The following is a 17134-nucleotide window of genomic DNA, read 5'->3' as shown; positions in this document are numbered from 1 at the left end:
CAAGCTTTTTTCCTGGATCTTTTTGCACTTGTGAGCTGAAAGAACACGAGATTATTCTGTACTGGGATGTTACCAGCTTCACCAGACATGTTGTGAAACATATCTGTGCAAACCCTCCTCCCTGTGCCACCCACCCTCGGGGTCTGGCATCTGCTGCGTCTGCTGGCTGCTCTCAGGGGATGCCTTTCTAGCCAGGTGCCTCCAAGATTTACACAGTGTGTATATGACTTCCAGCTACAGACTTGATAATATCTGAACACCCACTTTTCACCTCTTTAGGTGAAATGGGTTAAGTCCATATGGTTAGCTTTTATTTTTCCACATTCTAGAGCACATAAATCCACACCAGATGTGCGTGAGAGGGGATGAACTCCTGTTAGATAGCAAAAATCTGCATCAGAGCCTGTCTTTACATCTCCAGCTGCTTCTGAGGATGCTTTTGCATGGGCTGGTACTGGCTGGTGGTTCCACTCATGGGACCCTGAGGGAGCAGCTCTGTGTCCAGACCTGGTCAGGGGCTGACCTCCCTTTTCACATTTCACCACTGAGGAGCATCTTTCCTAAATATGATAACCCAACGGTGGATTTCACTGCAGGCTGTGCCCTTTGGGATTCAGCCTCCTAGAATTAAAGTACCAGTAAATTTTAAAAGTCAAATGTAGAAGGTGGAAGCAATATGAACCTTTTAACCAAAGTGAAGAAGACATCACAGTCTTGCTTTGACAAGACTTGCATGGTGATTTCATACACCATTCTGCTCTCAGTAATTACTAATGATTTAGAACAGATGAATAGATTTTGATAATTTTTTTAAAAGTTTTTTTAAAATCTCTTTCTCTACTTCATAGATTTTTCTCTATCTTCACAGGCTAAAAATTCTTAAGGGGTTCCTTCTGCTGCAAAGATTTTTTTGTCAAGAGAACATGTGTCTTTTATTTCCAGAACATTATATACAGATATATTGCCAAGCATGACATTTTTTTCACAATACATAATAGCTTAAAAAAGAAAAAGTTCTTCAGACTTAAAATTAAATCATTCAAGCCAGTAAGAACATCAACAGGAGCTCATTTATGCTGTTTATTAGAGAGATGCTACTAATACCAAATGATCGGCAAAGATTCCACAGAAAAATGTTCCCTAAGCATAGCAAATTTTAATGATAATTTTGGTGAAAATGGAGTATATTTAGAGATAATGCTCAGTGCAGGTAATGGTTCTGCTTACCATAGGATACACTTAATCAAACAAAAGTGCTCTAGAAACACTCTTAGAGTGCGTTTATTTGACTGAGTCCAGCTGGGAACCCCACATATGTTAGGAATAAGATTTGCAGTTAATTGGCAAAAGCTTAAAAGATTTGAGAAAGTTTCTTCTGCACAGGAGGACATAATCCACATCCACAGAAAGTCATATTTGACTCACAGATGCAGCTCCATCTTGAAGACAAGCTCCTGCTGACTATTTCTAGCAGAGCTGGAGCTGAGGCATCTTCTACTGCCACACAACCACCCATTTGCAGGAAGCCTTTCAGGACTGAGACTGTTCCTCCTACACGTGAGGACACGCAAGAAGTGCCACTGCCAAGGAACCCCTCACAGCAGCCGAGTCACTTTTCTTACATAAAGCATCTAAACAAAACAAACTCTCTTAGTAAAATAACATTTACTGGAGCTGTTGGCTTATCCTAAGGACAGCAGAAAGTTGCTAAATAGCTCTAACCCAAGAGGATGTTTACAGTTTAAGATCTGTTTGGTGCCTATGGTACGATTTGTGCCATATGTTCTCTTACTTACAGTTTTCTCTGCAAAACATTTTTATTAGATGTGGAGCACGAGGAACTTACACATCTTCCCACTTCATTACAGTAGGATCATCCTTCCAGGGCAATCTGTAACCAAGTAACATGTCCCTTGAATTTTTTATCTGGTCTCTGGCAGTAAAGTTGTAGCTGATGAGTCTGAACTACTGAAACGTGATCTGATAGAACAGAACATGCACAGAATATGGAACATAATTGGTTTTCTCATGACAGTCTGTATTCATCTTGGGAGAAAACCTATTTGGAGACTGTTTCCAGCAGATAGCCTGGGACACTCTGGAATGATTCGTTCAGTAAAAAGCATCATACTTTGTGTTATTAATCCTACTGAAATTGCAGCAGCAGAAGTGCGTGAGTGAGCACACCTTGTCATGATCACTCTGAAGTGAAAGGCTGAAACTCAGTTGCCATGGAAGGGCTTTTACATTCTTACGAGCCTTCTTGAAGGGACTGAGAGTTGATGCTCTGGCATGCAGTGGAAAATCAGGGAGTAAGCCACAAAGGCTCAGGGAAAAAAGATCTGAAATGAAATAATGTCAGATTGACCAAGGAACTGTTCTTGCATTTCTTACTGAGATTTCACTCCCACAATACAGCAAATACTTCAAGATCCTTCTTGTGTCTGAAGAAAGGCTTTTCCTTTACTGACAGAGGTGTATTTCTGCTGGTGCTTTCTATTAGTTAATGCAAAAATAATAGGGAACTGAGAGACTTCTGGTTTTTACATCAGTTGAATTTTTAATAATAATCCTATAGGATATTTTCAAAATCATAGGTGAATAGGGAAGCTGAGCTTTTGCTTCACTGGAGGAAATAACTGGGCAGCAATTAGCTTTGAAAAGTCAGAGTGAGTAAATTAGGCATAGGATTCAGAACAAATAAACATGGAAATATTCTGCTATTTTTCTAACATGATTTTCAGACTGCCCCCATGGGGAGTGTTGATTATTGGATTGATGCCACTCAAGGGCAAACATTTCTACCCAGCTTCTACTGTCTTGCTGTTGTACTTGATGATGGTTTGTCATCTAGCAAGTAAAGAAGTGGCCCTTGCAGTGGCCAGACTTACAATGTTCCGTTTGATATTTCTGCTTACACTTTTGCTGATCTGCTATTGCTGCTTGTGCATCTTTGTGCAAAGTCATCTGCTTGTGTCTTCGTGCAGAGCCTGCTTCATCCACACCCTTCTCCATCAGAAAGAAATGGGAGACTGTTTGGAATGGCTTTGCTTTACGTCAAGTATCACTGATCATAATCAGTAGAAAGAAAGCGCACATTTACTCTCTGGTAAAATGGAGTCAGCAGTGCTTAGCTCAAAGCATAGTGCAGCAGCAAACTTGATAACCACTATTCCTTTTAATTTTAGCCTTTTCTTAACTCCCTCTTGAAAGTGTACATATATTATTTGAGGAACTTTACTAAAAATAGATCAAGGGTGCTAATTTGGCTGTAAACATGATACATCTGGCATCTCTGAAGTAAGTCATTTATGATTTCACTGAAATCAAAACAGCTCACTAACTGGTAATTAAGCATCTTCATCTGGTGGGTCACAGCCTATAGAATTAAAACTGTGAATAGTAAAATGAAAGAAACATAAAAGACTTTCTTTTGATCTGGAGATTTTCTCCACCAGAATGGGATCACAAATGCTTCATTATGTTTCATAAACCAATGGAAGTTCAAAGCTAACATGACACAGAAATTTGTTGTCCTTATTAGAGTAAATATCAATTATTCAATCACTTATAGTTATTGGTTATGATAATTCTATTAGAGTGTAAGAGTGAATAAAAACAGCAAGAATGGAAATCATACACAGTCACAAAAATGTTTAGACTTTCCTTGGAGCATCATTACCACTGCTGGAAATAAATTCAGCATTTTACTATGGAATGCCAGAAACAAAATAAGCAAGATGTTGGAAACATTTAAAAAGATGCAAACTTCATTTAATATGAGGTTCTGCCCAGCTGATTGCCAGAAGACCAAGGATGTGCCTCTACTTACTGAGGGGCAGCAGTGAAAGCCCATTATTGACTGTATTTCCAGTCAAACAATCTGCAAAGCCTGCAGAGAAGAGCTGGGGATTCAGGAGCAAAGCAAAGCACCCACACAAAACCTGATGGGATGGGGTTCCTTGTTCTGAGTGCAGAAACAGTCCATGGCTGAGGTCCTGCTGCCACGCTGCTCAGACTCTAAGATCTGAGGGAAATGAATAAATAACAAGGAATTAGTCAGGACTACATTTAATTTGATGTAAAAATATATTCTTCATTGCTCACATACATCCTCAAAAACTGGGTGCTCCTGAAAATGCCTGCCAGTTTTGTAGCAGGAAATTTGTAAAAGCTCTTAAAAACATAACATATATGTGAGTGCTGCTTTGAATACTAATCCTAAATGGAGACCCTACATCTTCAGCAACTCTTTGATACAGTTGTATTCTCTGGACTTTTTGGGAGGATTTTTTTTTTCACATCAATACATTCTTTGTTTTATGTAGGGAAAAATGTGAATGAGTTCTGAATATGTATATCTCAAATATATAACTGCATATAATGGTTAAAGGAAATCTATAGGAACCACTCACTGATGTTAAGCAAACAATTTTTTAAAATTCACATCTGGTTGTCTCGGTTTGAAAGACAGGTGTCTGCTAAGGAAGGCAGAAGCCTCCCTTGAAGTAGCAGATATAACCCCTTTCCCTCTGAGTTATTATAATTTTGAAATCAAGGGTCTTTAGGCAAAGATGTGGGAAATAGGAATAACAGTCCTTTACTATATATATATAGATATATATATAACTAGTCAAACAAAACAACAACAACTATGACAGTAACAGCAATCACAAACCCAGTCCCAGCCTTCTCGGCTGTCAGGCTATTTCCCCTCGGGTGCAGTTCCGCTCGCAGCCGGCAGGGGCGCTGGCGGCTCCCGGTGAGCAGGGCAGGTGCGATGGTTCCCCCGCGGCTGCAGGGGGCGCTCCGGAGCGAGCTCGGGGAACACGCGGCTGCTTTGGTGCCCTGGGATCCCGGGAAGGGATGGAACAAAGGAGCTTCACAAACCGGTGGGCAGCTGGTCCCGGGTTCTCGGAAACAGCAGGCTGGACTGGTAGGCTGGAGCGGCAGGCACAAACACAAATCCCGGGTGGCAGACGAGATGTATCCAAAAGGGGGGAACCCCCCGGGGCTCCAGACAGGCAGGGTAAGCACGGCTACAATGCAGCGAAGGCTCGAAGCAGCAGCGGGGTGGGGCGGCCGCAGCCCAGGCTCCAGCAGGGCAGGGAAAGCAGCTTTGGGATCCCCGGTGTTGTTTCCAGCAGAAAGGAAAGACGCCGAAAACGGGAACCAGCAGCTCCTTTCTCTGCACCTTCTCCCTCCAAGACGCTGAGAGCGAACTGAACTGTCCGCCAGGTGAGAACAAAAGCCTGGACGGGCCCTTTTGTCTTTCTTAAGTATGGCTATCTCCTCTCAAGTATGGCCATTTATCTCCTAGCAACATGCTATGGGAAAAAATTCCTTTAACAGAAAAAAACTAGGACTAAACTAAAACCCCAACACTGGTATAAATAAATATGATACAGATCGCATATAGCCCGAATGAGCTTTTACTTAGTGTAGGAAAGGCATTGATATATAGTGTAATGCAGAACAGAGAATAACCAGAGTTTTTCCGTTCATCTTGAGACCTTTCCATGGATGTTACAGCTTCCAAACTTTTCACAGCTAAGAGTTTTCATGGCCAGTTTTGGAACCAGTATTATCACAAATTATTAATAATATGGAACAATAATTAATTTGATTGGATGCTGTGATACAGCAGCCTGGAGAGTTTAATTGTGATACCCATAGGAGAGTAACTGTGATTTAGAAATTTGAACCGAAACAACCCTCTTTGAGAGTTAAATTGGGTAAAAGACAGAAATAACAGTGTGCTTTTTCATTTCCTCCCCTGTTTCCAGTGCTAGTACTAAAACAATACCTCCAAGAATATTCCTGAATAAGCCACCATATCACAATGATGTAAAACCTTATTGTGCAGAAAAATGAGAAGTATGCAAGTCGACGACATAATAAATGCTTTCCTGAAATTGAACCAAACAACTTCCCCTTGAAGGTAATTTGCTGTTGTACTTCTATGGTAAAGTTGGTTGCTTTCATTATCCCTGCTGGGAATACAGGCTGTTAAGACCATTAAAGTAATTCTGCCCCTGTAAAGGTTTCTGTAAGAGAAATGACTCTGGATGAGGCAGACTGTAGGGCTGTCTAGAATGGATAATAGCTTTAATGAGCAAATAATGACAAACAAGACATTTAGGCATGAGACTAACAAACAAGCAGCTACAGGGACTTAGTTTCATTCCTAGCCTGTTGTATTTCTGCTTTTGGATGACTAGAAGTGCATTTTTGAAGAGAGCTACTGACACAAGCACACAGGTGAAGAGAGCAGAGAAAGCATTCCTAAGCTTGTACAGAATGACAACTCTATTTTTAAGAAAAGTTATGACAACATATTGCAGGGTATAAACTGGACCTTGTGTATGTGCATTGCATGTCCACTGAACACCTAATACATTCCTATGATTGGAAAATGCAAAAATTCCTCAAAATTTGCTTTTGCTTGGGAATGGGAAGGAAGAAACCAAGGTTCTAAGTTTAGCCAGGTGCTTAGTATTTATTTTTGAGGGCTAATTCCTGGCCTTACTGACTGCAATGAACTCTTTCTGACTGAAAAAACAGCACAGAGATATTTCTACTTTGTCTGGTTTTCTCTGGTTCACAAGCCCTCCAGCTCTGAAAGTCTATTTGAAATTGTGACAAAGGCAAAGAAGCTTTTCAGATTCAAGCAAACTGTCCTTCCTTGAGGAAAACTTCCCAACCACCACTGATGATGCAAGGGGCAGAATATCCTGTGCCAAGAAAGAGCAAAGGGCTGCTCAAATGCTTCCAGTTTTTCTTGATCCTCAAGGCAGGAAGAAAGGCTTGGGGTTTTTTTGCTTGCTATGGCTGGCTGTGCCTGGGGCACAGAGCATGTCTTTGGTGAGACAGGGCAGTTTCTCAAGAGTGAAACAGAGTTCATCAGGGAAATGTGTGCTCATGTCTCTCCAGCACTTTTACAGGACCTACCTCAGTAGTCCAACAAGTGGGCATTCGGTCCTCTGCACAATTTTCTGTTCTTTTTGCAACACTGTCGTCCCTTTTATTCAATTTGGTGCCCTGGTAGGAAAGACCCAGGAGATGGATGTGCCTGAGCTGGTAACACTGAAAGGTGCATTAGATGCAATTTTACTAAAATTATGGTCTGTTCAGTGCAAGCACAGCTTTACAAGAGCTTTTGTCCGATGCATGAAACATAGTCTCAAAGCAAATAGAGGCAGATGAGCAAAGTCTGATGTACAGTGAGTATTTTAAACAATGAAGTAGAATAACAAATAAGCAATTTCTTCCAGGGCATTGGCTGTGAGTCTGTGATTTTCTGTGTGCCTTATATAAGGTTTTACTGTTTGACATGTGAGTGGAATTTTCATCTATCTTTATCAGCTCAAATTATTACCCCCTCTCTTTTATAAGATCTATATACTCAATAAGAAGGGTTTCAGCTATTGAGTTGAATATAATTGTAATGCTATTAAACATCCTTTTTCTTGAGCAGATGCTCCAATGAGTCAACCCCAACTCATCACTTGGTTTCACAGAGTTTAAGATTATGTTAAAAACTACAACTCCCCTGATTATTTGTTTAAAGGAATCCAAATATAGCCTCTTTTAATGTTTTAGTACCTAGACAATAAAACAGCTGTCACCAATATGTTCTTCTGAGTGGCATTCATATAAACACTAAGTTTGTTGTTTCTAATTTAAAAAATACAGCCATAGTCAATAGTCACCCACAGACAGGTGTGGAGTCCAAATATAAATTTTATATTTGCCAGCACATACGCAAATTAGATATGAAGATGGTAATGCTAAATTTTACACAGTGGAACAGTAAGAGCTCTAAAATTACTATCAAATGCCTTGGCACTGTCAGATGGTTACCAGGTGCCTTATCCTATGAATTTCACATTATTAAGGATGTATTTAAGAAACACAATTTGTGCTGCAATATGTCACTGAAATTGCCAAATTCAGACATTGAATTATGCAGGGTAAAATTTCTCATTTAAGTGGCTTAATGCATGGATATTTTTGTCCCATGGGCTGTGTGAGTGCTTAATACAGACATTTTGAAGTGGGCAAGCTGAGAATCCCTGAACAGGGATACTCGAGTAAAAATGTGAAACACCCCTGTTTATGGCCAGGTTGAATAGATCCACAATTGTCTACAGTTCTGAATAAAACAAAGTCCCAGCTTCAGAAACCAGTTTTTTATTTTGCATACAGTGAGTAGAAAAGTATCTGATAAAGTCCTGGCCATGTTGATGTCACTGGAAAAACTCTACATAGTGTTTTTATAAACTCCCGTCCACTGACTCTAAAAGTAACTATTATAATATCAAAAAATGTTTTAGATAGAGACCAAGCATAGGAGTAAGATTTGCCTCATTTAATATAACACATTGTGTGAATTAAAATTTACTTTTGTCTTTGTTTCTTCTCAGCTAAGAATCATGTCTGAGGATGTGTGAAAGAAATAGTGTAGAACTTCCAAGTAAAGACACTGAAGTTCCCATTGAGGTTTTTTTCACATGAAATAGTGCACAAACATTATTTTTAAAGAAGGAAGGGAGGGTAAGTTGAGGAATGAAACCAAACATTCTAAGATATTTCTCTAGGAGAGTATTATTTCATTTAGCCAGGAATAGTGGGCATACCAGACAAAAGCAGTGTATTTTAACATGAGGGCACAATAGCTGCAATCACAAACATGCACACTCTCACTTTGCTCACAACCTCCTTTTTTTTAAAGTTTCTGTCCATGCCTGGAATTCATTACATGTCTGCACATTTCATATACAGCACACTTCTTATACAAGTGTGAGGCTGGGAATCACCACCACGTGTGCTTCCATCTCTAAGCACTGGAAACCCACTCTCTGCTCTCAGTGGCTAGGAGCACCTTCCATGAGCAACACCATCAAAAGCCATTGCAGAGACAGAATAAACACAGCAGTTTACTGATAGCAGTTTATTGCTTCAAAGGAAATGTCTGAGACGGGTAGTGACCCAGAAACCTCTATTATTGGGCTATGATTTTTAATTTAATAAAATTTTGATAAGCCCAAGTTAATCTTGAGTAATGTACTGGTATGGAAACAATCTAGTTCAAAGGATGATTAATCTGTTCCAGTGTGATAAATGTTAAGCAAGGATAATTAATTCCAGATTTTTAGATTCAAGAGCTTAAACTTCTTCATGGCTAATCAAATACATAAAACGGTAAGATAATGCAGGAAGTCTGATCACATCTCACATACCCCACCAGAAGGCTCATCTATCATAAAAGAAATAAACTTATTCTTGAAGCAACTTGACAGCACAGTCAGACATTGCACCTAAAACTACCCACATCTAGATATCTATCCAAAACATACTGGTTGGGCATTTACCTTGGAAGGACTTCTCTAATCCACATGCTCTTTTGCATGACTTTGCAAGTGTATGTGAGTCTTCATTTTGATCTCCAGTTGGAAGTACTCAATTTATATAATTCTAGATCAAAGTAGATGTCAAATCATTAAAATCTGGAATCAAACCTGGCAACCTTGGACATAACTCTAAATAATTCATCATGTTTAGTGTACAGTTCTTAGATGCATCTCTTCATATTTTGGGGCAGTGAAGTCTGACATGCATAATGAAGTATGAGGTTCACTACTACAAACCAATATTTATCCAGGAGGTAAGTTACACCAAGTACCCTTTTCCCGTATTTAAGAAAATGATGCTGTGAAACTAATAAGATTTTAAAACATAAGGTTTTGGAAAAAAAATAAGAAAATCCCAGAAAATTTAGGATGGTCTTGAATAAGTAAGGAAATTGGTAGAGAATATATTGTGTGGGGGTAGTGGCTGTTGGAGTCTTCCTGTAAGATCCAGGCTACTTGTTCTAGAGGCAAACAAGAAAATTATCACCTGAGAATAATGACTGAGCTCACCCTGATGAATTTTTGTCATGATTGCCTTGTTTCCAATACTTGATTGGCCAAATTACAGCTGTCACTGAAATGTGCCAACTTTGAGAAAAATGAAATGGTTATTTGAAACTCACTGTAGGGTCATATAATGCCTGTGAAGTACATCACCCAGAGTTTCTGAAACTTCCACAGCTAATGTAAATAACAAGATGTAAAGCAAAGACAAAATGGAATTGGGCAACAAGTCTTCGAGCTACATTACGTTTTCTGGACTAGAATATTCAGGCATTAGACTCTAATCTGTGCAAAGGTAACTCTAATGTAACTGATCTGGCTTCGAAAATAGGTTTTAGAAAATTATTAAAAACTATTTTTTTCTGCTTGGAAAAAATTTGGAAGGAAGGAAATAACTTCGAAGTTGTTCAAAGAAAGCACAGCCACATACCAATGTGTCCTTTAGAGACTGTGGAGAGTGATTAGAGCAAGGAATGTGAGTTTGCCAAAAGTCACAATGAGAAAGGAGGGCTTGTAAGAAACCATGCTTGGGCACTTGAAGCTTTTCTACTTTGTTTGACTGTTCAAAAAACACCTTCACAGATAGAGGCACTATTTTTCCATTATGTGATACTGAAAACTGCTTCAAAGTGGGCAGAATTGTATGGATGGAAAAAGTTCCTATTTTAACACAAAATTGTAGTTCATTAAATACAGTAAGAAGACAAAGAGCAATTAAAGATTTGATATTCACCATTTAAAACCAGATATAATGCTAAGAACTGAGAAATTATTAGGCTGCTAGAAAGAAAGAAGGTTTATTGTATAAAATTTGCCCTATTTTCAGACATTAACTTGGGTTAATTGAAGCCAGAAGAGCTAAAAACCTTGCAAGCAATATTTTATTAAAATTAGGAACTGCAGTTGGTACCACTGTACCCAGTTTCCCTAGCAGATGAGAGTATTGCTTAAACACACTAAGCTCATGAGTGGAAGGAACCATGCCAAGAATGCTATCAACAAGCAGTACTTAGGAGGAGTCAAAGAATATCCTGCGCTACACAGCAGCATGGAGTTTTTGTTTCTGTTACTGGGATTTATTTCATTCTGTTGAGCTTCTTTGTGTTTTAGATCTTGGGATGATAGGTCTGTTAGAAACTTGTCACTAGAAGACAAGATTTCCCCTCCATTATTACATGTGCACACTGAAGGAGAAATTGGCAAGGCTGCCACCTCTGAATGCTCCTCTCTGGGGAAATCTCCCATGAAATACAAGTACGCAAAGAAATATATAAATGTCTATTCCTGCATCACACATGTTTCATAATATGTTGGTGCTTGACTATAACTGCATTGAGTTACTAAGGCTTGGAATGACACCAGTAAATGTCAGAACGATATTTGAACACTCACAGAACTTGAAGTCCATTTTTATCTATTCATAAATATCCATGTGAAATTTCTCCTGAACCACAATCTTATTAAAACAAGACTTAATAAAAGCAGGAAATTTATTTGAAATTGAAAGAAACTGGATTTTTCTTCCAGTCTTGCAAAGGATTTGCACAAATATTTGAAAGAGCCTAGATTTGGCTCTTTCTTCAGATTTCTTCAGATTTTTCCGCTAGAAAGAGAGCAAAATGTTGATACAAACCAGTTTGTGTTTTGCAGTGTATTAATATATTGATTTTTTCAAGGAAAGAGAAGGGGAAACCTTACTGTGAAGGAACAGCCAATGTCCTGAGAACAACCTGAAATGCTAACTTAGCAATTTTGCACTTCAAAAATGTCTTTGACTTTTATGAACAGCCATGATGGTAAAATTGAGGCTGTTAAAAATACATGGTTTACTTCAGTAGTTTATAATTCACAGTGGCATTTAGTGGGTGGAGTTGTAAATTACTAAGTGGACTGTTGCCACAGCAGAGTAGGCTGCTGCTCTGCAAAGGAGAAGCTTTGCTAAGAATAGGAATGTGGTCACGATGATAATGAACAAGGGCTCCGCATGCCTGAAACGTTGATGGGAGATTGGACGACGGTTGTTGGATGTTAAACAGCTGCTCTAGAAATTAGATGTTATCAAAGATCTGTTTGAAAGATTGAGCTGGATGAAAAGCATGCAAAACTGGACCAGTAAGACCTGGTTTCAATTTTTAGTAGCACTACTGAAAGGCAGAGTGGCACATGAAATATTTATGTTGTCGATAAATTGGAAGGTACAGTTTTACAGCCAAAAATATGCTACATTTATTCTGCTGCAAAGGGAGGCAGAATTGCAGCAGTCTCTGCACAAAAAATAATCTTTTTCCCAATTGCTTTTCAATGAAATAGATTAATGTGCCATGAAAGCATTACAATATATTAATCAGGTATTTGATCTGCTCTGTCCAACAATCAAAAAAAAAGTCAGTTACTTCCTGGAAATTATATTAATGTTCCAAATAAACCTAGCTTTTTAAAGGCTAGGATTTAAAGGACTTCTCTGAGGGGGGATGATTTACCTATCGCTAGAATGATTTGCCTTCGGACTTTTAGGAGCTGTAACAGTCTTATTCAGAGGTTGCAAGCCAACAGCATTATATCAGAAATCCTGAGTGGAGGGTGCAGATAGATATGGATGGCAATATAAAACACACCACATTCAACTTTTAGAAGCTTTACTACTGAGTGACAGCTGCTGTATGATTGCTGTTCAGCCAGAAGTAGACAGGAAAATATTCTGAACCCAAATGCATGACCTGTGTGATTGCAATAATTTCATGTTTTTGACTGCTTAAATTCCCAGTCGGTGGACATCAACACAGGGGTCTCACTTTTCTGGCCTTAAGAAACGTGTTTGAGCTAGGTCAGCCTTAAAGTGATCCACAGGAAACTTTCACTGAAAAAGAAAAAAAAAATCTGTATGAAATCATTGTGTCTAATTCACACGCTGCACAATCCTTTCCCATAGGGCCCTGCTTTGATCCTTGTTTGTGCTGGCCAGCTCTAGGCCCCCCAGAGCAGAAAGAGCTGCACACAGATGTTACACTGCTAAACAGCTCATCAGTGGAGGAAACCAGGTCACTTCTCCTGTAGGAATATCACCAACAAAGTGATTTTGTCACAAAAATGTCTAATCTGGCTCTTTTCTGAGTAAGAATACTGGACACGTTTCTAGCAGAAGACATTTTGAACTTCAGTCTCTCCGTAAACTTTCCCAGATATCCATATGTTGATTTCATTCACAGTTAAATAGACAAGAACTTCCTTTTGAGAACTTCTCAAAAGGATTGCTGTGCTAGTAACCTATCACACTCCACTGAGTACTCATCCATATGGAGCTCAAGTGATTGTTTTATCTTCTATAAAGATATCCCTTTTGGAGGCCTGTGCCTGGTACAAAATTATTGAGTACCTCTGCTCTTACTGGAAAGTAAGAAGAATTTATAGCAGCTTTTGTGACATAGATAGGAAACAGGAAAAGATCTTTTATCAAACTTAAACCACTAATAAACTACTGGGCAGGTAGGATTAAAAGGGTAAGGTACCAAGTAGCCCTAAGACTTACGCTGTTTGGTTTAATTTCTGTGCTCTCACACATTAACAAATACAAAGCATATAGGATTGCAGTAGGGAGTAGGGAATCCAGGTCAGCTCTTTAAGATCTGCCAGTTTCAGGACTCTACATGCTTACAATTTAACATAATTAAAGACAGGAAATTATAATTGAATATGGAAATGTACTGGTTAGAAAGTGAATCTGTCAACCTCTAATCACTTCATTTCTTATAACTCTGAAATCCTGTCCCACTCTGAAATGCATGCAGCAATGTACCCCACACTGACAAAGGGCACCCTACAGATTTAAATGTGGTGTGATCTCTGAACCACATTTTAAAATGTGGGTTGAAAGCTATCAGCGACAGTAGGATCTCCTTCCTGGAGGCCGACTCTTCCTGCCCAGCTGATGCCTGCCAGGCCAGCAGGTAGCATATTGCTCATGAGGGGGTTTGAGCACACTCGTTCTTACCCTAACAGCTCATTAATTCCTGGTCACCTTTTGTGTGTGCTGACCAGTAAAGAACTGAAGTATCCTTTTAAATCGTGCATATCCTGCTGGCAGAGTCTCTCTTCACCCAGCTATCGATGACTGAACAAACTGATTTAAAAGCAGATCCATGGCAATCACACTTAAGTAATTCCTGGAAAACTCCACAGCAAAAAAAAAATGAACTAATTAATTATTTAGCATGGGTAGCAAATAAAGAAATATACAGATACAGGGGGTAAAGTATAACATTGCAGGTGGCTTTGATTTGATTTACAAGAAGAACACTTAGCATCAGTTCAGCCATGGGTTGTCTTACGTACCTTGGATCACACTGAGCCAGCTTTTGCCGAAAATTGCTACAAAATCCTTTTGAAATCAAAAAATTCTACAACACACACAATGCATAACATTTGACTATGTACGTTAGTAAGCCTACAGTAAAAATGGCTTCTTACTAGAAAATCTAAATAAACTGGGATAGAGAATATAGTGTTTTAATCTCTCTCTTTTTTTTTTTTTTTTTCTCTACTCCATTCTTAACTGGATAAACTCTCTTTCTACTGGGTGAGCTCATCATTGAAAGCATTGTCAAACTTTTATAAAAAATCTCTGTCTTTTACTGCTTTTCTAGCCAGGGACTTTCTGCCCAGCAGAAGAGAAACTTTCCAGCTTGATAAGGGCCCTGCAAATGAACACATTCAGACTGAAAGTATAATCACAAAAGCAAGCACAATATGGACCAGGAACTGCGGGTTTGATACTTTTTCTGTCTATACTTACAGCAGTAATACGTTTCATCTGACTGTATTGGAAAACTAAAACAGCATATTCAGCATTTTTGGTGGGAAATACCAAATAAAAATAGCATTGGAAAAAGGGCTGAGAGGTGAGAGGCTGGCAACACCATCCTTACCAAAGGCTTCTAAAATTGTCTAGAGATGACAACTCACCCAAAAGCAAGCTTAATTAGTCTATTTCTTTCTATAACATTGAGTATCACTTTGCTACGTGATGCAGACAGTAAAAATAATTTGCTTTAAAGAAAAACAGTAGAAGACCACAATGCAGTCAAATTAGTACAGCTGCATCCAAGAACTTTGTGGCACAACACATAGCTTTCTATACCGTAAAATGAACAAGGCAAGAACTAATTTAGCTATACTTTACCGAGTTACTAAAAATACAAGCAGCAATCTCAACTAAATGCTAGATCCTTCAGTAGTTAGAAAAAGTTTTATTATTTTCTTTATTAGAAAGAAATAAACCACAATAACTTGTCCTAATTTTTTTTTTTTTTAATGCAAAAGACATGGTAAGCTAACACCAGTTCAAAAAGGAACTGAGTAAAAGCAAATGATCTTTGTGACTAGTAGCCCTATTTCTACCATGAAAAAAACCCAAAAACCCAAACAAACAAAAAGGCAGTTGAGAGTCATAAAAAGAAGCAAAACAAACTAAAAAGGAAAAAAAACCCAAAACCTAATTTCCTGGATAGCAAAATATAGGCCAAAATCAAGTTAGTGTACATCTTTGTATCATGTCCCAATGAAAAGTGTACAGCTTTGGAAAACCACTCATGGACTGGATTAAACAATTTATTTCTGAACTCTTTCCTTCATCCATGATGACTTTCAAAAAGGTTTTGATATTTTACAAGTAGCACAATCAGAATGAAATTAATACAAATATTTGTGTGTGTGTAATAAATTATAATTTTACTTTTTGAAAGTGCACAGAAGCAGATCATTAGCACATGTCAGTATTGGTTAGGATAGATAAACATTTGCGAAAGAAATAAGTATTCAACACCTTACTAATAACTAACAATGAAATAGAACGGGTATTGTCTATGCATGAACTAACTTATGGTTTTGGTCAAAAAATACATATTATTTAAGTGTACATTGAAAATCACATATTTAACTGAATGTACTACTTTTCAAAAAACATATTACAGCATATATCTACAAAATTAATTAGAATTTAGAACTGAAAGTAAATTCAGAATTGTTTTTTGTACTAGTCCTGTGTTGGGGTTCCTCCCCCCTGCCATGTGGTCCTGGGAGAGGGGCCCTGGGGGGGAGGCACGGGGTCAGCCTCGTTCCTGGTCAGCCTCGTTCCCCATTGATTGTTTCGTGTTCCCCTGCGCGGGCAGGGACCCTCGGGTCCCGTGATTGCCTCAGTTCCTCGGCAGAGCCCCGGCCATGGGGCTGGAGAAATAAACATCTCTCTGAAACATCTATCAAGAATCAGTCCATATCTATTTCTTTTCCACGGGCCTCATTGTCTGATATGCGTGTTGCAGTATCCCCACTGTAACAAATGGTGGATAATGAGAGCAGAACGATCCCCGATCCCTAAGAACAGCGACTGATTTGTGAGTAAACTCTGGATTTTTCTTCTTGTTTTCATTTTGCTATTCCATCTCTAAACTATGGAGGAACCGTGGAAAGACTCTTGACTCTCTGAGCCGCATATGGACATTTATCTTAAAATTGAAAAGATTCTTGAACAACGATTTGTAAATTTTAGCTTAATTCAAGCTCAAAAGGAACTGAAACATTTCCTTTCATGGCTGTTTAAGAACTTTTTCCACGTTTCTTGGGACTTGATTCTTACCAAAGACTTTTGGAAGACCGTTTGGACACAGTTAATTTCTGAGTCAAAATACATGCCGATCCAAGAATATTTTCGTAAATATTATTTAATTACCAAGACTGTTGAGCAATGTCAGCTGAGTCCTTGCGAAGGGAAGCGTGCCTCAGAGTCCGTGTGCACGCAGCCACGTGTCCCGAGCGCTCTGCAAGCAGCAGCGAGGCAGTTCCCTCACGCGGGCAGAGTGACGCGAGCTGCTCTGTCGTCAGCAGAGTGAGGCACGGTGGGAGCAGCATGACCTGGCGGTGCCCGCCTGGCCCGGCGCAGCGCGTGGTGGAGCGAGCCCCGTGAATGCCTGACCAAGAGGAGCAGTGCACGGGCGGTGGCCAGTGGCGATGGCTGTGGAGCAGAGCCGTACCCAGCCGAGATGTGCACTGGAGCAGGGCGCAGGGGGCCGCTGCTCAGGGGCCCGGCCAAGACGGGGGTGTGGCGCCAGGCAGCGGCAGGGCAGTTGAGAGCAGAGGAGACGGCGCGCAGGGAACTGAGCAGCGCAGCCCGGCCAGGCCCACACAGCCCCGAATGTGACCCCGGGAAGAGCGCGCAGGCACGAGCA

The sequence above is a fragment of the Aphelocoma coerulescens genome, chromosome 8, assembly GCF_041296385.1.
Source record: "Aphelocoma coerulescens isolate FSJ_1873_10779 chromosome 8, UR_Acoe_1.0, whole genome shotgun sequence".
NCBI classification, from domain to species: Eukaryota; Metazoa; Chordata; class Aves; order Passeriformes; family Corvidae; genus Aphelocoma; species Aphelocoma coerulescens.
The sequence above is the reverse complement of the archived record's forward strand: the minus strand, read 5'-3'. Positions refer to the sequence as shown.